The sequence below is a fragment of the Carassius auratus genome, unplaced genomic scaffold (assembly GCF_003368295.1).
Source record: "Carassius auratus strain Wakin unplaced genomic scaffold, ASM336829v1 scaf_tig00003867, whole genome shotgun sequence".
In the NCBI taxonomy this organism is placed as follows: Eukaryota; Metazoa; Chordata; class Actinopteri; order Cypriniformes; family Cyprinidae; genus Carassius; species Carassius auratus.
Window position 1 is genome coordinate 72725 of NW_020523561.1, and position 23251 is coordinate 95975.

The 23251-nt window shown below is 33.9% G+C and overlaps 1 pseudogene; it reads right to left on the bottom strand.

Annotated features, from left to right (window-relative positions):
- Nucleotides 1-1208: 1208 nt before the first annotated feature.
- Nucleotides 1209-23251, bottom strand: part of LOC113070411 (cGMP-dependent protein kinase 1-like) — a 48307-nt pseudogene continuing 26264 nt past the window's right edge.

Genomic DNA, 23251 nt, shown 5'->3' on the forward strand with positions numbered 1-23251 from the left:
GAAATGTATTCCTGTGATGTAAAGCTGAATTTGCAGCATTGTTATTCCCGTCTTCCATGTAACATAATCCTTCAGAAATAATTTGAATATGCTGATTTGCTGCTCAATTATTAATGATGGGCCTTATTATTATCAGTGTTTAAAAAAAAAAAAAGGTTTTTAGCTGCTTAAGATTTTTGAGGAAACAGTGATACATTTTCACAAGTATAATAGCTACTGTTCAACACTGATAATAATTAAAATGTTTTCCCCACATCAGTTCATATATAACGTATATTTAAATTAGTAATTTACATCTTAGATTATATTAAAACAGAAAACATTAATTTTAAATTGTAATAAGAGACTTTCAAAAGCATTTAAAAATCTGCAGTCCGTAACTTTTGGCGCTCGGTTTATAAACAAAACTGCCGCTGCTTGCGGAAGAACATTGTAGCCGCTACTTCTCTCCGTTTATATCTTTCTTTTACCGTCTATGGTTTATATCTATGACGAATCACGCAGGTACTGTGCTACTCCGCAGCGGTACCTACCCCGAACACGTCTAAAAATAGTTCGAATATGAACACTTATTAAAGGTGTTTCGTGGTGATTCAGCACAAGGTAAAAACACGGACTGGAAAATGGAATCATGGTGTACTCGCTTTATATGAATTTTATATTTATATTAACTTTATATTATATGAATTTTGTACATTTTGAACACAAACACAAACACACATATTAAAAAGTAAAACTATAAAACAACCATAGGCATATGAAAATGTATGTCAAAATGAAAAAAGGTAGAATTTAATTACTATATATATATATATATATATATATATATATATATATATATATATATATATATATTATTATTTTTTTTTTTTTTTTTTTTTGAAGTGAAATGTATGTCCATACCTATATAAAGGGGAATTTTGTAGAATGTCCTGATCATGCTTTTCTTCATAGAGAAAGACCAGGTGCTGTCAAGCTTCAATAAAATAGAATAATATATTCTTGAGTAGCAAATAAGCATCAGAATGTTTTCTTAATGATCATATGGCACTGGAAGACTGCAGTAATGATGCTAAAAATTCAGCTTTGAATCATAGAAATAAATGAAAGTTTCCAAAATAAAAAAAAGCCCAACCCTAAAACAATTCACATGTTAAACATTTCAGATCCATAAAAGACAGTGGCAGACCATGTGAGGACACGGATAGTGTCTAAAACAGTTGTTTTATTGTGTAAAAAAAAACAACTAGACAGAGAGCGTCTGATGGACAGCAGCAGGCTGAAGGGATCGATTTCTGACATGCAGCATGAGGAGCGTCGCAGAATGCCATTGATTTAAGGCACTAATACTGTTCATGATCTGATATGAGTGAATATGGGGAGAAATCAGGATTATGTTGTACCTGCATTTGAATTTAAGAATGGTCCTAGAAGGTTAATCAGTCCCACATCTGTTCCTGTTTTAATGACACTATTTTCCTGTTTCAAATCTGTCCGTTCACAGTGGTCAGTACTTTTCTCCCAATTCTTATAAATCTTAGACCATAAATACAGTACACTTTTAATGGAACTATGAATTTGAGGCACATCATTTCATTGGATGAAGTTTGAGAAGACCAGCGCTGGGCTCAGAATATCATAAACCGTAATGACCATCTGCCAGAACAATAAATTAACAGCGAAGAGAGGCGTGAAGATGCGTCTATGATGTCTGTGTGTTTGAAGAGTGTGATGCACGTGAGAGTTAACGCCGGCGTATGCGCAAGTTTCTCAGAGTAGTGATGCTATGCTATTATGTACATGTGTTATAATGAACGAGTATTTAAGAGCAACATTCAGGTCTGTCTGGACTCCTGCGACATATAGTGTGGTCGTCTTTCGAGTAGTCTGCACACGGATCGGTGAATGAAGAGTTCGCAACCAATCAGGGAGAAGAACAAATCGCTGAGGTCACAAGCTTTTCCCTAAATGGACTGAATCCTCAGTCAGCTCACAGTAAAGGTGGTTATCATGGGTCAAACACGTGCTCCGGGTCTCGACAGTCTTTTTAGAGTCACTTCATTTCATCCACCTCTTTTCATTCCGCTTCTTCCCACATTTCTCCTCCAGTCCATCCAGTAGTGCAGACGTCCCATGTGAGCAGTGTTGTGTGTCTGGGCCCGATTAGAAGTCTGTGTCCCAGCCTGAGTTATCATCAGGTGGTGGCTCTTCATTGTCCTCAGGAAAGCTGTCAAAGTTACTAGTGTCTGTGGATGATGTTAGCTACAAAAAAAAAAAAAAAAAACTGTTAGCATGCGAATGATACACTTTCGTTAAAGTCTGGGTCTGTAAGAATTTTTTTGTTTTTAAAATCTCTTTTGCTCACCAAGGCTGCATTTATTTGATGAAAGTTCAATAATAATAATAATAATAATTCAAAAACAGTAATATGGTGAAATAATATTATAATTGAAAATAAATATTTTCTGTTAATATATTTTAGCTGAAATTTCATCATCATCCCTCCAGTCTTCAGTGTCACATGATCCTTCAGAAATCATTCTAATATGCTGATTTGGTGGCCTAAAATTTATTTTACATTTATTTGAAATATACATTTTTTGCAACATTAAAAACATCTTTACTGTCAAGCTTGAATAATTTAATGCATCCCCGCTGAGTAATAGCATTAATTTATTTTAAGAAAAATATGCAGGGTCAGAAAGCTCTCAGATTTCATGAAGGTGAACAGTGTTCTTAATTAATGACAAAATTTTCATTTTTGGGTGAACTATACCTTTAAGACTTGTGACCATTACAGTAAAAATCCTGTAATGCATAAAGTACTTGCAAAGTATGTTTCCGTTCTAACATCAGTGTAAAATCTGCCTTGCATGAGCGTAAGCACTTACATTAGGTATGATGGGGGGCGTCAGTGTGCCCTTCCTCAATCCGTCCCAGTTAAACCCTTCAAACCATCTGCAAACATGTTCATAACACGAGACCATTCATAAAACTATATCAGCATATTTTTCATGTTCATGTTTTAAAGCAAATATCAAACTCACTTGTGCTTCTGGATGTCTTTGACTCCGTTTTTCAAGTTTCCTAGTCTTTCAGACGGTGTGTCTCTAAGAAGAAGAAAAGAGAAATCTGCATGAACAAGATCTGCTAATAGACAGCCAGTGGGGTTTATAGTGATGCACACACCTGCATAGCTTTTTGATGAGATTGGCAGCATTTTTTGGTAATTTTTTTAGGGAATTCTATCATGTCGATGCCTCTAAGAATGATGTTGTATGTTTTCATTGGATCCGGTCCTGAAAAAGGAGGACTGAAAATGGATTTAAAAACCATTGCATGTGTAGTATAAATTATAAATCCTAATACTTTAATAATGTTTAATTGGTCTGAAAATGTATTTTTCCTTACCTGCCAGTCAGCAGCTCGTACATGAGGATGCCGAGGGACCAGTAATCTGCAGAGATGTCATGACCTTTATTCAGGATGATCTCTGGAGCCACATACTCTGGTGTACCACAGAATGTCCACGTCTTCTTCCCAAAGCCGATCTTCTTAGCAAAGCCAAAATCCACCTTTAAAAGATTTACCCAAGATTTTAATTTTCAAGCTTGACTCTACTTTGACACAAGCTAAATCTGACTTCTTTAAAGGGACAGTCCATCCAAAAATGAAAACCATTATTTACTAAACTTTTTTTCTTGTCTAATGCAAAATACACAGTTTTGAATAATTTTGAATCAATTCAGAATTCATCAAAAAAAAATCACACTAGTTTAGAATGACATGAGGGTGAGATTTTGAGAAAAGTACACCTACTGTATAAGAGGACCAACACGTGAACAGAAAAAAATCATATATTATCATTATCCTTTTATAAATACTAATTGGTTTGTTATTTTATCATCTAATGTACTAACATTAATAGACTCTTATATGTAGATTCAGCACAATGTTCTAGGTGACTGCAGGCTATTATTGTCTTTTTATCTCTTGAAACTACTAGAGGGCGAGAATTAGGTGTCCATATCCAATGCCTTTACTGTCCTCACCAGTTTGGCGTAGCCTCTGTGGTCTAGGATCAGGTTCTCTGGTTTGAGGTCTCTGTATATGATGCCTTTGGAATGCAGGTAAGCGAACGCCTCCACCACACATGCCGTGTAAAAGCGCGTAGTTGAATCATCAAAGTTGCCCCTGTGATTAGGAAAGAAACAGGACTGTTGTGTTGTTGAAATTCAGACACCAAGTGAAGAAAAACACATTGATCTAGAGTGAATTGACAGGTCTCACCGGTCTCTGAGAATAGTCCACAGTTCTCCACCTAAACACGCCTCCATCAGCATATAGAGGTACTTACTGTCCTTAAATGTCCTATAGAGTCTGAGAAAACAAGAGGAACACAGTCAAAACGCCATTCTACAGAATCAGGTTAATCTATTTTCACGTTTCACTTCACATTTCTGATGTCAAAGCTTAGAAATGCCTTGAAATGTATTTGAAATGTAATGTTTTATCTAATATATTCTATATAATATATTTTTGTTCAATAATATTTTTTTAATTATTTAGAATTTTGGGGGAGATTTTATAATACTATGCTATTTATCCTATTTTATTACCTATTTTTAAATGTTTATTCTTTTCAATAATTTTCTGTCATTTTTGACCGGTGCCAAGTGCTACTTTTTATTTCTTGACCTTTTATCATATCTTAATCATGTCAATTAATTTTTTTATTTGTGTGTGTGTGTGTGTGTGTGTGTGTGTGTGTTTGTGTGTGTGTTCATGAAAGTCACCAAGTGTCATCTCATTCAAATGTAGCAAAAAAATTAGAAATGTAAAAAGTGACAAAAGAGACCCATAGGGACATATATATATCAGCTAGTTGCCAAGGTAAAATTCCTAAGCTGAAGTACTGAAATAGACTAAAAGTACAAACTTGAAAACTAAATAGAATAAAAACAAAATTACTTAGACTCTAACATGTAAATGATAAAAATGTAAAATATAAAAATAAAATCTAATTCAAAATATAACAAAAACTACAAGAAGATATTACTGACTACACTAAAATAATACTGGATACAAATCACTGAAGTGTAATGCAGTAGTAGGTACCTGACTATAAAGTCTGAATGTGCCTCCTGCATGATCAGTTTCTCCGAGCGGATGTGCTCCTGTTGTCTTGTGTCCACAATGTGGCGCTTCTTTAAGATCTTCATCGCAAATGTCTTCAACTCATCGCTCTTGAGCTGCACCTGAAAACAAAAGATGGGGAGTTAAAAATATTACTTCCACTTTTTTTCTTACACACACACACACAGTTATATCTGAATGAATGACTAATATTATTAACTACAATTGGAATACACAATATATTCAAATCATAATTTGGAGAAAAAAGGCACACCTCTATATAAAAGAAAAACATAATGCAGTGAAAACATGTCGTTCTGTGTTACCAGTTCAACACGGCCAAATCCTCCAACACCAAGAGTGTCGATGATGTTGAAGTCAGACAGGTCTAGGTTGGAGAAGAATGCGTTCTCTACCTCGTATCTGCATTTCAGCAAACAGGGAAAAAAAAGTGGAATAGAAGAAAAGTGAATGGAAGAAAAATCGTAGTTATTCCCTCGGTCTGTCTAGTGGGGCAACCCAAAACTCAAATCTCATGTAATTTTCATCAGTGTTTGTCTAGATCACAGCACTGCACAAGCAAGATATATTCTGACACTTCATAAGGTGCATTCTGAGATGCTTTTTAAATGGAAATGAATAGTAACTAAACAGTTTTATTTAAACAGGATTATTTACATATGTGCTGAGTGGTTGCTTTTCCTTCACTAGCCGATTATTATTATTATCTTTATTATTATTATTATTTTAGTTTAAGTCCTGAAGGGCAATGTAAACATACCTCATTGAGTCTACATTTTCTGTATAATGTATATGTAATGTATAACCAGAAAAAATGGAATAAAAAAAAGAAATTTGGCAAACAATTATAGCTTACTTTTTGTTGCTTTAATATAATATTTTATTTTGAATGCAACTAAACAGGGTTTTGGCTGTGAAGATCAAGGAGTTTGCATCAGATCATGTTCATCACTGATATTTGCAATCATACAGATGATTAATTAGAGGTCAGAATGGCATAAGGATTCTATGACATTGCAAATAAATTGCTGCTGGATGTCTGTTTGCAGACTGTCCTGTGACCTGGATACTGTCATATTTTCCTCCAATCAAAGTGCTTATATGAGGCCATGATGCAGAACTGGCCAATCAAATCCCTTCGCTTGAGCCATGGCCAATGACACGATTGAGCTGCAGTTTAGCTTGGTAAAAACCGCTTTGCAGTGTCACACGGAGTTTAAGATTTTCCACGCACACTGCCAAGGGTCGTAAAACCCAGCAGACATACGCAAAGCGTGCTTTAGATATTATTCAATCCTTTTCACATAATCAGATACTAGGCTGGCAGGGTCAGGGATGTGCAGCGCTGGCATGATCTTTAATGCACAAACAAGAGTGCAGTTTTGGAAAGAGGCATGGATACAAGCCACAACTCTTGTTAAGACTATAAACAGAATATATTCATTCTCCAGCTGCAAGCTGTTTAATGTCTCACACCAGCTGCAGAGCTGGCAGATTCTACCACGAGAGTGTCAAACACCCATTCAAAATAAAGTAAAATAGGCCAATTCGTTTTTAAAATAATACTATGTAAAATAATCTATCAAAAAATGTATATATATTTTAATACATATTTTAATACATTTGGATTGCACAAAGTGACTTTTTAATCCAGCTTTCAGTCCTTTCAGCCATCTGAAAACATCCCCTGCATTCAAATGTGTGTCCCATGTCTTAACTCAATAAACGAAAGCATAATTGAGATTAAAACTCTCAAGGAGGAAACAGGCAGGTGTATGTGTGACCATCAGGGAGAAAAAAAAAGTCAAATTTGTGACAGTGGTGCTAGCTTCCAACCTTCTTTGTGCTCATGCATGCTGATAAAAAGGTCTGGCACATAGCAACACTGACATGATTTTCACATTTCTGCTAGACAATTTACTGATATTTTATGCCTGCGGAATCAACAAAATTAGTTTTAAAACCGCTTTGATTAAAATATTAACCTGGAAGGCCCTGCTGATTATTAGGTCATGGTTTCTTTAATTCATTGTTGGTGTAATAGTTAATTTTGATTGACCACAAGGTGGCAACATGGAGCCTTATAGGTTCTTTATGGACTGCATTTAATGTATTTTGCAATGTCTTGATTTCCATTATGTGCATTACTGCAACTTAAAAGTTTTTTTTTTTATTTTTTATGGAAGGATCAGTAAAAATTATTTGTATGATTATTATTAATAAAAATAAATTATACCCTTTTTAAATTAATAGGTTAAAAGTATAGAAAATAAGTTATAAGGTAATGTTTATAATAATAAAAAGTAAAATATGGCAACATTTTAAATAATATAACATTTAATTAAGTTTTAATAATTATTTGTAAAAAAATAAACTAACAAATATTTTAATACATTTGGTGATATTTTGTCTTTTGTATTTGCAATGGCTTGATATCAATTGCACATTCATTACTGTGCATTTATATATACGTGAACCTGAACCAAAAAACCAGTCATAAGGGTATTTTTTTTTTTATTTATTTTTTTATTTTATTTATTGAATTGCATAAATAAATTAGCTGAATACATCCATTGACGTATGTTTGTTAGGACAGGACAATAATTGGCTGAGATACAACTATTTGAATATTAATAAAAATTCAAAGAATTAAGAAAATCCGCCTTTAATGTTGTCCAAATTAAGTTCTTAGCAATGCATATTACTAAAATTATGTTTTGATATACTGTATTTACGGTAAGAAATTTACAAAATATCTTCATGGAACATGATCTTTACTTATATTTACTTAATGATTGTTGGCATAAAATAAAAATAGATAATTTTGACCCATACAATGTATTGTTGGCTATTTCTACAAACACACCTGTGCGACTTATGACTGGTCTTGTGGTATATCTGTTTATACACACACTGCATATATATTTTAATATGAAGCCAAGAGGAGTGTTCAAAACTTGATAAGATATTTTTGCGTTTCTGTTTGGTGCTCCTAGAGATGCAGTCCAGGAGAGCTGTACACACTCGTCTCATTAGAGTGTTCTCTATCTGTCAGCGTGGCAGCTGGAGATTTATTTACAGGTTTGTAGTTTGGATAACGGGGGATGCAGTGCAGGAGGTGACAGCTGTAGATGTGTCTTAATAAGCTTTAAGCTCAGACACCTCTTCATTATTCATCAGAGCTCATTTACATTGCAGATGAGCAGATAAGAGGAGGATAAGTTTCTATTTCGGTTCAGATATGACAGAAGTGGGAACTGAGTTTTTGAACTATCCCAGAATCCCTCTTTCTCTCTCTGTGTGTCTGATATTCTCTCAGTGAAATGTGATAAGGTTTCACATTTCTCTGAACGGATTATTTTCTCATCGCAGCACAATGATTGCATCGCTTTCTCATCATGTTTCTTCAGATCATGAACAGTTGCTGGATCTTATATAACATGTCTTCTGCATGCTAGCACAGCCTTTTCTGCTTTACAGCTCTAGAGTTACAGTAAACATCCTTGAGCTGCCCTTTGACAACTGCATTGTAATTGTTGCTAGACTTTTGTATTTTACTAGTACCAATCAAATCAGAAATAGTTTGGGGTCAGTAAGATCTATTTATTAATTCTTTCTTTTATTCACTATTAAGCATGCATTCAATTGATGAAAGGTGACAGGAAAGACATTTATGATGTTACAAAAGGGTTTATATTTTGAATAAATGTTGTTGTTTTGAACTTACTATTCAAAGAATCCTGAAATTAATTTTTTTATCAAGGTAGCTGCACAGCTATTTTCATCTTTCATCTTCATATGAGAATGGTTTCTGAAGAATCATGTGACACTGCAGACTGGAGTAACGATGCTGGAAATTCAGTTTTGTATCACAGAAATACATTACATTTGAAAATATATTAACATTGAAAACATCACTTGAATAATTAAATTGTATTTTAAATATTATTTAAAAACAGTTTTTGCTGTATTTTGGTGAGCATAAGAGACTTCTTTCAAAAACCTTAAACTATCTTACTGACCAAAACCTTTAACCATTTGCTCAACATCATCTTGTATCAAACAAAACTCAACTGAACAAAAAACTAAATTGAATATTTTCCCCAAACGTTATGCTTTGAACAACCATAACTGTAACAGCATGGAAGCCTGTAAATATGACTGTTTCTCATCACTCACCAACTGACAAACCTGGTTCGCATTTACAAATTGTAAAAAAGCCAACATATTGGAGCAATTTTTCTGTGCGATATGCATCAGATTCTACATAAACAGATATGGACATGACATCACTAACTCAACTAACATACTGTCCACAATACTTTTGATAGCGTCATGTCATATAAAAAGATAAATTTTCCTTGTGGTGATGAAGTGATAGAAAAAATATCACAAATGGATCCGGGGGAAGAAAACAGAATAAGAACATGTCTTCCGAGATGATTACACCTACTTTGCTTTTGCCTCTGCGTCTTCACCGCTTTTGTTGGACACGTCTTCCAGACCTCCAATCAGGTGTTTGTATGAGCTAAAAAAATGGCACAAACAGAAAGATTTCATCTTTATTACAAATACACTACTGTGCAGGAAATCAGCAATATTGTGAAATATCACTACAATTTAAAATGTAAAAAAAAAAATTCACACACATATACAGTAATCTGTATTAAAATTGATCATTTCATTAGAAACGTCTAATGTGAGAACATGTCAGCACATATATTTATCTTTTGAGAATGAACTCATGTAAAGTTGAAGATCTATCCCTCAAATGACTGTTAATTTTTATTTAATGTCTTTTTCTTAAATTAGAAAGTCAGTACTAATATATAGTGAAACTTTAATATCTAAATGAACTACTTCAGATTGAAATGTACCATAATCAGCTGCCACACAGATGGCTGATGGTTTGAGTCTCAGTCAGACAGGAAAGAGAGTTTTCCCCGCCGGAGGGCACATATGCGCCTCTCTCTCTCTCTGTCTGTCTCACTCTTTCCAGCTTATTGACACACGTGACACTTTAGCTATTTAGGTTGAGCTTGATTTATTGAGTTCTATAAGGGAGCAGATAAGCACTTCAAAACCACAGATTCTGTGTTCCACACACACACACACACACACACACACATAAATAGAAAGACCAGTGTAAAATCCACAGATGTTCAATGAACTGGAAAACCTGGCCTGAATTACTTCTTCTGGAATGTCAGTGACACTTGTGATGTTTAAGCAGTGTATATAAAGCAACTCTTGGCACATCATAAACGTGACATATACTCACTCTCTGTCAATCACAAGGCAGGTGACAGACTCTGCTGCGATGACATTAGCTGTTCTGACATCCTCCCTGTTCAAAAAACACAGACGCAGTACAAAGATATAATCAATGTAAATATATTAGTTTAAATAATACAACTACAATAATAATAAATATTGTATTCATTTGAATATTTAATTCAAATTTGAATACTATTAAAGTAATTATAGATAAATATGTTCATATTAGTTCAAAAATTAAAGCTATTTAAATGAATTATAAGTATCCTAAATATAATGTACAATATACAAATGTATAATACTATTAATTATAATAATTAATAATTATACATAAATATTAAAATGTATGTTTACATTTGAAAACAACGCAAATAAAAAAATAAAAAAGAATGTATATACACATACACACATATAAAGAGAAAAGTCGATTTATAATCAATTGTGTAAGCATAATTTATATTAGTTCACAAAATTGAAAATAATTCAGTCAAATAATTTACAAAAATAGTTATTCAAATCTAAATTATAATATCTAAATGATCAGTTTCAGCTGATGAAAGAATGAAGTCGGCGTGCCTCAGAGTTTGCAGACTGTCCTCTTCCTCACTGTCGCCCCAGTCGCAGTCATCAGAGTCTGAATCCCACTCTGACCTCATGATGCTTTGTGTTTTCACTACCGTCTGACCAGAGCACTGCTATACGCATGCATATACTACTACAGTACAGTACGCTAAAACAATCACTATGTGACATCTGTCCCATCATTGGCAGTTCTGTCTGAAGGAAGAGCTCTCACACACAGCTCTCTGAATGCAAAAAGGGCTGGACACTAAATGGTAAACGCACACCCAAACACACATGCACGCGAGGTGTCTACTCCTGTGTCCAACTGCAAATACTGCCGGACACCACACACACACACACACACCGGATCCATTTCCAGCGAAACACACTTATACTTGCAGAGGTGAGAATTCTTCACAACACACCGGCTCTAAAGCTGTCACAGCACAAATACACAATAACACTACTGCAAAGGTCACAGCTGCTGCACAATATTACTGAACACAGAGAGACAGAGGAGAAGAGGAAATCTGTCATCATTTACTCACTTTCAATGACATTCTCAACCCATATAAAATTCATTCGTCCTTTAAACACAAAAGATTTTTTTGCAGAATGCTAAAATAACTTTTTTCCTTAAAACAGCTGCACAAAAAGACAAAAAAACTACCTTTATATAGTTACGGAATGATTGCACAGTGCTTTTATTTTTATTTATTTATTTCTTATATAGAGCCAAACTTTCTTGATTCTTATTTATGTTCAATATGTGTTTAGTTTTTTTTGCCAGTCAAGAAAGAAATTGCCATCAAAACCTTCTCTGTGAAAAACTGTAATAAATGTTAACGTTGATCTCAGTTATAAATGGTTTGCTGTTGCACTGTAGTTGCCGAAAAAATGCAGTTATACAGCCTCTATGCTGTTTGTTTTTTTAATGTAAAAACATAAGTTTCGTTTTTATGAAAAGTCATATGGGTTTGGAATGTCATGAGAGTATAAATATTGACAATTTCAATTTTTTGGTGAATTATCCCAGGAGTGTGGGTCAGTGTGCTGTAAGTGAGACACGTTCACCAGCTTCAGGAAACACGGCATGAAAAACCGATATCATCAGCTCTGCCAAACGTGTCTGTGAACCAATCAGGTGTCAAATGCTTCAGAATGCACATAGACACACACATGAATTTAATCCCAGGATCAAGAGATTCTTTTATGAAGTTCTGGACACGGTTAATGATCTCCGTAAAGCGTGAGCTCTTACAGGACAGCATTTAATTGATCTCCGAGGAATCGGACTGACCGCACACAATGTCCTGGCCTATATTTCACCTCCGATCACAACCTCGCAGCTCGCATCAGAAGACTGCCCAGCAGGACACCTGATACACAACGGAGCATATCAGCATGCTCTCAGGATCACTGTTTCTTAGTAACACAACCAAACGCAGGATTATAATCAGAGTAAACAGCCCCCTTAAACCAGACACCACTACAGGAAAAGAATAGAATAGAATAGAACAGAACAGAATAAAGCACACTTAAATAGAACAAAACCAAATAGATAGAGCATGATAAACTTGAAGACAATAGAATAGAAATTAATATAATAAAAGGGATCGTTCACCCAAAAAAATTTAAATTAAGTCATTATTAAGTTACCCTGTTTATGTTTTAGACCAAAAAAAAGAAAAAAAAGGTGTTTATGCTTGTGATATAATGGGAGTGACAAGCAACCAGCTTCAAACTTTTAAGAAAAAAAAAAATAATCTAAATACTGTAATGTACCACAGATTGATCCCACATGATCCCACTTTCCAAGTGTTATGAGGGCATGTGATAAGGTTTCGTAAAAAAAAAAAAAACATAGTTATATAACTAATAGTTTTACTATTAGTTAATGAAAATCCTGACCTTGGTCGCTGGTCTGCTGTGAATGACTGCATGTATTCATGAGACCGAATTACAGCAGCAGTTCAAGTGCAAGAGAAATCCAATCTATCAAAACACTCCACTAAAAAGTGCAGTGCAGCCTAGAAAGTGTACAAAATTAAAGTATACATGTACTTTCTTCTTTCAGGTAAATATCTCTTGACAGATGTAAATTCAAGAACCTGCTTTGGTCAAGTATATGCACAAATTTGTTTTGTGTCTCTTTAACTAGTTACCACTCTGTGATACTATTGCTTTTTCACATATTTTGTATGGACGAGCATGAGCTGGACATTTTTTTCCATGAGCCGGGACTCAAACTCGGGATGCCCGAAGTGCAAGATTTTGTTTAATAAAACTGTTTTTACTCAGTCATAAGAGAAAGTGAGCGAACAGTGCTTTTAAAGATTGTGTAAATGTAAAGTCCTGTGTTTGCTATGCAAGCGCATCCGCTCTAAACAGTTTACGATTTCAAAACTTCTTACAATTCCAAGAGTGCTTTTATAAGCAGCCACAAGATGGCACCACGTCCTTTAAAAACTAATCTCTCACAAAAACCTGCCCAGGGGTGCGTTTCTCAAAACCATAGTTGCTAAGTTAGCAGCTTTGTTGGTTGCAATGTAATTTCCTATTGCTAACAGGTTAGCAACTATGGCTTTGGGAAACGCACCCCAGGTCACTTTTTACCATAATACTTTTTTTCATGTTATTATTATATTATTATTACTATAACACTTTTAATGAGGAATTTTAATTCCCATAATGCATTAAGATTTTTCATAATTCTCAAAAGTGATTGTTATCCAGTTCTTATTAATGTAATTTATTACTATAAATATCTCTTTCTCATTAAAAGAAACAAGAATGAAATTTTCTGCATTAAATGATGTTTTTGGAGGTTGAAAATGTCAAAAAGCAAAAACTAGACCTAAAAGCAGACTGTTTATCTTTAAGCATATGTGAATCTTATAAAACCTTGACAGGTTATGAGAAACCGTCTTGGATGTGCCTCCAAATATCCAGTTTAGAGTTTAAATTTGGCATTAACTCTGACTTTAACAGTAGTGTAGAGGACAGGCTCACCCCTGTAGGGCTTTTTCCCCAAAAGAGTCTCCTTTCCCCATAGAACGCAAATAGACGGGCTCCTGACCTGGACAGTCCTCTTGAGTCATCGTCACCTGGGCGAAGTGAGAACAAGAGGAAGAGATATTAGCATGGGATCATCTTCACACCATCACTGCTTGCTCTTTGCACTGAAATAGACTTACTTTTCCTTTACTGATAATGAAGAATGTGTCTCCTCTTGCCCCCTGGCGAATGATGTAGTCACCATCCTCATAGTGGGTCTAGAGAGAGAAAATTGAGGATGTCAAGATGATATGGAAACAGATGATGGAGAAAAATACAGGTGACGCTTTCTACGAAGACGGTATGAATAAAGGATGTGCCGACACAAGACCCAGCAGATTTCTAAATGGAAAAGAGGCAGCACAACATCTCTCTGACCTTCGGTGTGCTATCTAAGACCTTGACCTCCAGACACATTGGTCTGAAATCAGATATGACCAGCAAATAGGAAACCAAAGCTCACAAAGACTGACACAAGCAAACACTTTGTTCTAACATCACCTAGAGTCTGACCTCCAACAAAACACCCACATACACACCTGCAGTGACAGGAGACAACATTTTCATTTATTATCCACAAAATGATCATAAATAAAAAACTTTTAATTCAGAACAACAAATTCTACCAGGATTTATATACTTAAAATATAAATTAAATCATACTGTATATTTCCACTTTTGTAAAACAAAATATGTAAAAATTCATTTTTGTTTGTATTTTTATTATTTGCAACAGATTTCACAATGACAGATTTTTGCTATAAAAATCTTAATGGTCTTAAAATTGTATGTTTCTTTGTTAAAATACATTTCTGTATTTATATTTTTAATGAATGATAGGAATGAAAGTAAAGGTTTTATAATAAAAACCCTATATATTAATTGATATGTATGATATAATTTTGTAGATGTGTTTTACATATCCATTAAAACATTTTGAATATCATAACATGACTAAACATCACGTGCAAATAACATGCTCATAACTTTTGAAAAATTAGTGTCCAAACAATGTCTTGATTTTGAACAGTATATCTATTATGTTTTCTTTCTTTTTTTTTTATACTTGAGTGTGCAAAAGTGTATTTGTGTTGTATTTATTTAAGTGTAGTTTAATTGTAAAAATGCTTTTAAAGTACAGTTGTAGCTAGACTGTTTAAGATGAGTGAATACTTCCCAATGGAAAACACTCAAGTCAGTGTGAATATTCAGTAATGTTAAGATTCAGATATATCTGGACTCTAAATTCATGCAGCTACTGTGTATGTGCAATTAATGGAGGAGCCACATCAAATATAAGAGACCACAAAGATGATGACAGAAGGAAAAATTCCACACTCTCATTCTTTTCATTTACATCTCCAACATAATTACACATGCAAAATTATCATTTACTTTCAAAAAGCTTTAGAAAATTTCCATCTCTTTTAAGGTCAATTATTAGCTGAAGAGACTCCCTTCCACTCTCTGCAAATGACATTGCCATTGAAAGCCATTTAAAAGCAGATGTGTGTTTTGATGTAAATTAAAACATTAGCAAGCATCAGTGTTGTTATTGTTAACTAAAAGCTATTAAAATAATTTTTTGGTACTCAAAATAAAGCTGAAATAAAATATTGGAGAACTTGGAAAATGTTCCATTGATAAATAACTGAATTTCTTTTTTTTTTTTTTTTTTTTTTTGACATAGTAAAATGATCAAATATAAGCGAAGTTAAGTTAAATATAAATAATAAAAAAAAAAAAACTAAACTAATACAAATTTTACAATTTAAAATCAAACCTAATTCAAAATATGAATACTACAGTACAATAGTATATCAATAATATTAAAATTGGCAGGCAACATAAACACAGTAAATATTTCATTATATTACAGTAGATATAATATACCAGAGACCAACATTATAATGTGTATGTTAGAAACGGAGCTGTATCCACTCCATCCATTTTGTTTATAATGCTGTCAGTGTTTCACTGTCACTGTCTAAACAGTACACATCTGATAGTGTCTGTATTAGACATATTGAACATAAATGCAATTAATATTAAGAGCCAAACCAATTTCTGAGTTGCTGTGTTATTGTTATGAGGCTGTGAATCATGTTTTATCACAAAGGCGAACCACAGCTACTGCAATATTATCAACAAATCCACAAATAATGGAAAACAACAACCTTTCACCCCTAAACACAGGGAGCTGTGGGTCTCCATCACTCACTCCCCAGTGATAAACGTTATATGCTGACGAGGTGAAGAGGTGATGTGGACCTCTGCGGAAGATAGACTGACTGATGACTAAGATATTCACAATGGCTAATCTTTTCATGCTTTTCTTTGATAAAACGTTGATTTTGCTCCTTTGATGCTTTGTGCATAGTGGACCTCATATGTAGACTGTTATTCTCCATCTTATTCAGGACGAGAGAGTACAAACAGCTCTATGATTCACTCCACTACAACTTATTAAACCATGTGCATTCACTACAAGACAAGAAGGTCTAAAAATGCTCCCAAATTATTGATGAAATGAATGAGGAGTTTTTATAACTTGGGTTGTGAGTCTTTGAATTGCTGAAAAACAGTCCATGATGGATTTTTTCACATTGCCAGGCTTAAAGTGAATAATTCAACATATTTCATCAGAAATGGATTTACATTTTCTTGGCAGGTGCTTTCTTAAAGTGAGTAATTTTTCCAGTGTTAAAATACTTATCCCTGTTGTGTGCAGAGACAACAATAAGTGGCTCTGAGGTGTTTTTTTATAAAACTCTGTTTTGGTTTGATGAGTTTTCTGAACGTCTTAAAGTCCAATTTTAGGGTGGGTTTTACTCCCTTATTTGTCTCAACCAATAGGTCAAAGTTTGCCTATTTAATGTGAGACAACTAGCCCCTGTTGACAGATGCCTTAAAGGGGACCTGTTATGCAAAATTCACTTTCACATGTTGCTTGGACATAAATGTATGTTGGCAGTGTGTGTACACAACCACTCTATAATGATAAAAAGCCACCCACTCCTTTTTTTAATCCCCATAAGTAAAAAGAAGTGTCTCCTAACTACCTGTTTCCAGCATTGCTGCTAATGTGACATCACATTAGCCACAGGCCTCGCCCACGAAAGTTGAGAGACACTGCTGTTTATACATAGAACCAGCCTGAGCGAGTTCACAGTGAGTTGAACACAATCCACCATTGCTGCACTGACGAGAATGTCTCTCAAGCACTTAATTGTTCTGTAGCTGGACATAAGAATCCACATAGCTCTCTCCATTTACTCCTGAAATCTGAGCCACTGAAGACAAGGTGGATTCATTTTGTTAATGAAGAAGATGCTCCCTCAACTCTAGCGAAATTTTTTTTATGTCATGGACACTGGACTGCTTTGTATAAAGCAGTTTTTGCTCAAAAGTTGCTCCTGAAGGATGGAGCAGTGCCAACTGTTCGTGATCCAGCTACACCTCCAGAATTAAGTATCATGCATTATCTTGAAGCTCCGCCCTCTTCCCTGGAGCACCAGCTCATTTGCATTTAAAGGGGAAGACATAAAAATTATGTTTTGGCTCATACCCTAAAAGTTGCAATTTTAATTAGTTAAAACTTCACATACACACTCTGGGTACATCAGAGACTTATTTTTGTTAAAAGGGGCATAATAGGTCCCCTTTTAATACACCCTTCTGTTGACCAAAAGACATCTTTAACCATTTAAAACAGCTTTGTATTCTGACAGAAAAAAATAGCAAGTTATTGTAAACTAAATCTATTAAAAGTTGTTTTGGGTACATGAAATTTTAAAACTTGAATGAAAACTTCGAAAAATTTTTGTTTTGGAATCTAACTGAAATATTTACTAAAAATAAATAACCTTTAGTAAAAAATACAAAAATATAAAATATATAAAATATAAGAAAAGTACAAGTATATAAGTGGTAAGTTTGAATGCTGAGCAATCAGTGCACAAAGATAAAAAATGCTTAGATTTATTTACATTTGTGTTTGCTTAAGGATCAGGAAGATCTCTAACCTCCTCAAGGACATCAGCCAGCTTGCTCAGTATTTGTTCTGGAAGACCCCGGAACGTCAGGACACTGTCAATGAGAGACAAAATGAAACAAACACATGTGATGGATTAAATTCTTATACAGAGATGAAGAGTCTTTTGGTGTTTGTTAAAGGGTTAGTTCACCGAAATGATGTCATTAATGACTCACGCTCATGTCGTTCCAAACCAGTAAGACCTCCATTAATCTTCAGAACACAGTTTAAGATATTTTAGATTTAGTCTGAGAGCTTTCTGTCCCTCCATTGAAAATACCGTCCATGTCCAGAAAGGTAAGAAAAACATCATCAAAGTAGTCCATGTGACATCAGAGGGTCAGTTAGAATTTGTTAAAGCATCGAAAATAAATTTTGCTCCAAAAGACGCTGGTCTTACGGGTTTGGAATAACATGAGGGTGAGTCATTAATGACATCATTTAAATTTTTCGGTGAACTAACACTTTAATGTTATGTAACTTCAGTATTAAATACTTAAAAATAACAAGTATTTCATTATTATCCTCAGAAACTTTCAACACTTTTTAATTTCAATATCCCACACTTTATGTAATTCAGTGCTTGTTCTCACTGTACACTGGGTGAATTTTTAGTCTGACTTGATAGGTTGAAACAGCTGGTCATCATCACACATTGAAGTAAACCCATAGCTTCTCTCTGCAACAATAATATCCCTCAATCACCATGATACAACATTTCTAAACATATCTGGTCATGTGTTGCATAATGGAGAAAAAGGTTTTTGTCTGGCTAATCGCTAAACGCTGAGCTAATTTGCCACAAAGCCAAGGCATTATCTGCATTACGTAATAAAAGATGTAATTTATCTAAATCTAAATGAATCATGTTTAGGATGAGATGGCATGAGAGGCCAACTGATCCTCTGTCCTGAGGGACCATAGATTGTCCCTGATGAGATTTGGGCATCTTTGTCTGTTGCATTAGCAAACGCACACACGTTTTACGGGACGGCCTGAGTCCATGTTTCACTGCCATGTGTCATGAGATGATAATACATCAATAGCTGCTCCTGCATAAATATTTCACATGCCATAAAAAATTCAAGAGCCCATTAAAGTCTCCTGTTACAGTTTAGTGTAAGACTGCAGCAGAGAAACCTAAAGGTGTCATGGATACACAGATTACACACAGGCCATTCTGAGCTAATATTTGGTCTGAAATTGACAAGATGCATTGTATATATATATATATATATATATATATATATATATATATATATATATATATATATATATATATATATATACTTTATATGTTATTTATTTACTGTAATATAGATTGCTATAGTATTCAGCCAGTAATAAAAGCACAGACTGGTATTTTTTAAATATTTTAATAACCCAAAACATGTTTTCTTTCAATTATGTTAAATTTGTGCCAATCATGTAAAATTTAAAATGTTAAGGGGTTGAAGGTTAGTACAAAAACGGATAATAACAGCTTGTGCTGGCAAGTACCATCATTATTCTTGAACTTTGTACCAAGAACATATTATCATAAAAAAAAAAAATATGATTTAGATTTTTCACCAGAGAAACTTGTTAGGGTCAAAAAGTTGGGGTCATTCACTGCTACTGGAAAAAAATGAAGGAAAAAAAGGAAAAAGCATAAACCACAAACAAAGTGAAAAAGTCACACAAATAAATTCATGATTTTTTTTATTATCCATAAATGTATTATGCAATGTGATTAATCGCATCCAAAATAAAAGTTTTTGTTAACATAATATATGTATGTGTGCGGTGCATATTTATCATGTATAAATACACACATATGCTTGTATATATTTAAGAAAAATATGTTATGTTTATATATTAAATATATTTATATATGATATTGTCAAGATCATGGACTTTCTGTTCCTTTTGTGTTTCCCTATTTTGGTCATGTTCCGCTCCTTGTTTTGTTAATTGATTAATCCCCACCTGTTTCCATTCCCCTGATTACTTTCCTTGTGTTTAAAAATCCTGTCTGTTTAGTTTCTCCTTGTTCGCTATTAATGTTATATCCTATGTTTGATGATTTGTGTTGGATGTGCCTTATTCTCCTGTGAGCATTAAAAGAACTCTTTGATATATATCTTTATCGTGCGCGTTACTCTACACACCAGCACACTTGTGACAGATATCATTGTAAATATTGTAAATATATACAAACACAGAAAATGTTTATTATTATTATTATTTCGATATTTTGCATTCAGAACTAAACAGATCAACATAAGAGATAAATCTTTAATAGCCTATATCAGGAGTAAATGATGGGATCACACACGCATGCACATTGTTACATAAGAATGTTTTTCTCCAAGTCTGGACTAGCTCAGGATTAAATATGAAATATAAATATTGGTCTATGAACCAGATCAGTAAAATGCACAAGTTCAACATAGTGTCTAATGCATTCACATGCACTCTGCTTTTGTTCGTTAACGGCTGTTAGTTCAAAGCATAATTGACAAAATTAGGTCTAATTATTCAAATAATAAATACAGCAGCAGCAGGGATGGGGTAATATCATTAACATTAGATGAAACCACATTAGATGATTCATTAAAAACGATAGCATTACTATTCATTTTTCTCATGTTAATACATAAGGCGCAGAGACTAAAAGAGAGAGAGAGAGAGAAAGATCATGAAAGCAGGAGAGGAAGGAGATCGGGAGCTATAGAGAGTTTCTTTTGCAATGAAATGCAGAATCTTCCAAGAAACTCATCTGTTCTGCCTCAGTGTCTTTAAAGTCTTTGATGAATACTTCTTTCATCCAGTTTGGCTCAGGAGCCCAACAATGCAGAATTCTGTCTTTAATATGTAAAATATGCCCCATGCTCTCTTCTCTGGGTTCCATTATGCAAATTAAGATGTCAGATTATGAAGAAAGAGATGCACTTCCATAACAAGACAGCTGCTCACCTTTTCAATAGATCCATGTACTCCGCATGTTTGATGAGTCCCGTCCTCATCATGATGGTCTGGAAACACTGTCTGTCAATGGCCCATAACTTCACACTGGTGACAGCTGAAACACACATCAGAAAACATGCCATTAGTTTGTGCATGCAGTTTCCTAATCTTCAACACCCAAAGCTTATCTTGCCATATGAGCTGATCATGAAATGCTGACATTTTTGTCAAATAATTGTGATTAACAATCTAATCGTCTGTTTTATTCATGTCACCTAGCATACAAGCTTAATAATATTAAAGCTTGCACTCTATACATGAAGAAAACTGATTTATTATTTAACAAAAATATCAACATTTCATGAACAGTTTATATTATATACATATATATATATATAATTATTGCTGTTGTTATGGGCAAATTTATTTATTAAATTGCTCAAAAATTAAAACAAGCTGACAGCCACAAACTTGAATGTAATACATACAAGTAATAAAACATTATATAATTGCTGAATTCAAATCATAATGATAAACAGCAGTCATGTGACTAAACATTTACAAAAATTGCAGCATAGACTGATGGATATTTCTTCATCAAAGTGTGGCCTCAAAGGAGGAATTCAAGGACAGAAGAAAGCATTCCTGAGAATGAGACAGTATTCTAGGAAAGTGTGTCTTTAAGACACTCACATAAGCTGTCAACAGCGGTCTAGGAAGAAGGAACTACTGTATGATATTCAAAAACTTCAATGTTATATTGAAATCTTGTTTTTTGAGAGGGACGGATTGCTGTCAAAGTGACAAACAGGTTTCATGATGACAGGTTTATATTATAGTCATCACTAAAGCAATAAAAACAAAGGTGACATTGATGTACGTGAAAGTGACTTTATGGAAATGATGCCTTATTTTGTCAAAATGTGTTTATTATTCATTTGTATACACACAAAATATTGAAGTGCTTCAAACTGCAGAGAGAGAAAAGTTCCGGCAGTGATGAAAAATAATCAGAAAACACTGAAGCATAAATAAACAGTGAGCGTCTGAATACAACCACTGACTCACCTCATGCAAGGGAATTCATCTGAATTTATGATGGGCTCAAATCTTTTAATAGACTCTGATAACAACATGAAATAAACATCCTTTCAAAATATACTAACTTGGCACATGAGTTATTTACCGTATGAAGTGTAAATACACTCATTATTTATCACACCAAGATACACACCCAAGCCTAAGAACCACAGCATCTATGAGATAAAAATCATTTGTTGTTAGACACAGAGCAGGAATGTAGATCCCACACGTGAAAAATCACGCTCACTGAAACTATTAAGTCAGCATGAACTTTAGTTTGTAAATGCAAGATAGAATAAACATGAAGTTCTGAAATTAAGTTATAATTTAAGTTTCAGCTTAATTTAAATAAATAATCTAACAAATAAATAACATCAGTTTTCTCTTTAAGAACTACATTAGCCATAATCCTACATAGGTTTACCAGATGAGCTCAGTAAGGACCTACCACTTCCAAAATGTGTTGCAAATTATGTAAATATTATATATATATATATATATATATATATATATATATATATATATATATATATATATATATTGCATTTTATTCAGTGGTAAAATTCATCACTAAGTCAACACTTATTATAGTAAATACACTGTAAGTCTTTTGTTGTATCAAGTTGACTACATTAAAAAGGTAAAAAGTCTGGTTATGAGAGCATTGAACTGTTTCTTCTTTCTTTGTGTATTTAAAAGTTCTGATGTGACTTGTTTTGTAAATTAAATGCTTTGCTGTAGCTCAAACAAAAGTACATGGTTTTGGCAATGCCGAGGTTATGGGTTCAATTCTCAGGGAATTCAATGTAAGAGTTAATTAATGTAAATGCATAAATGTAAATGGTGCCTTCGAGGAATAGTTCACGTAGTCCTCTATTTATAATGTGAAAAAGCAGTCTCCTCTGAATCAGAAGCAAAATATTCACAGATCATCCACAGTTTACAAGCAAAAACAGTCCAAAATCTAAGCAAATATGTTGTGGATTTTTATGTGAGAGAACAACAGGGCATGGACTTTTTCACTAGAGAAAGCATTATTATGGACTCGTATTTTGGCCAAAAAATGCCTTGAGAGATTTGTTTCTTATAAGCATGCAGCTTTCCACTTCACATACATTTTTTGACATT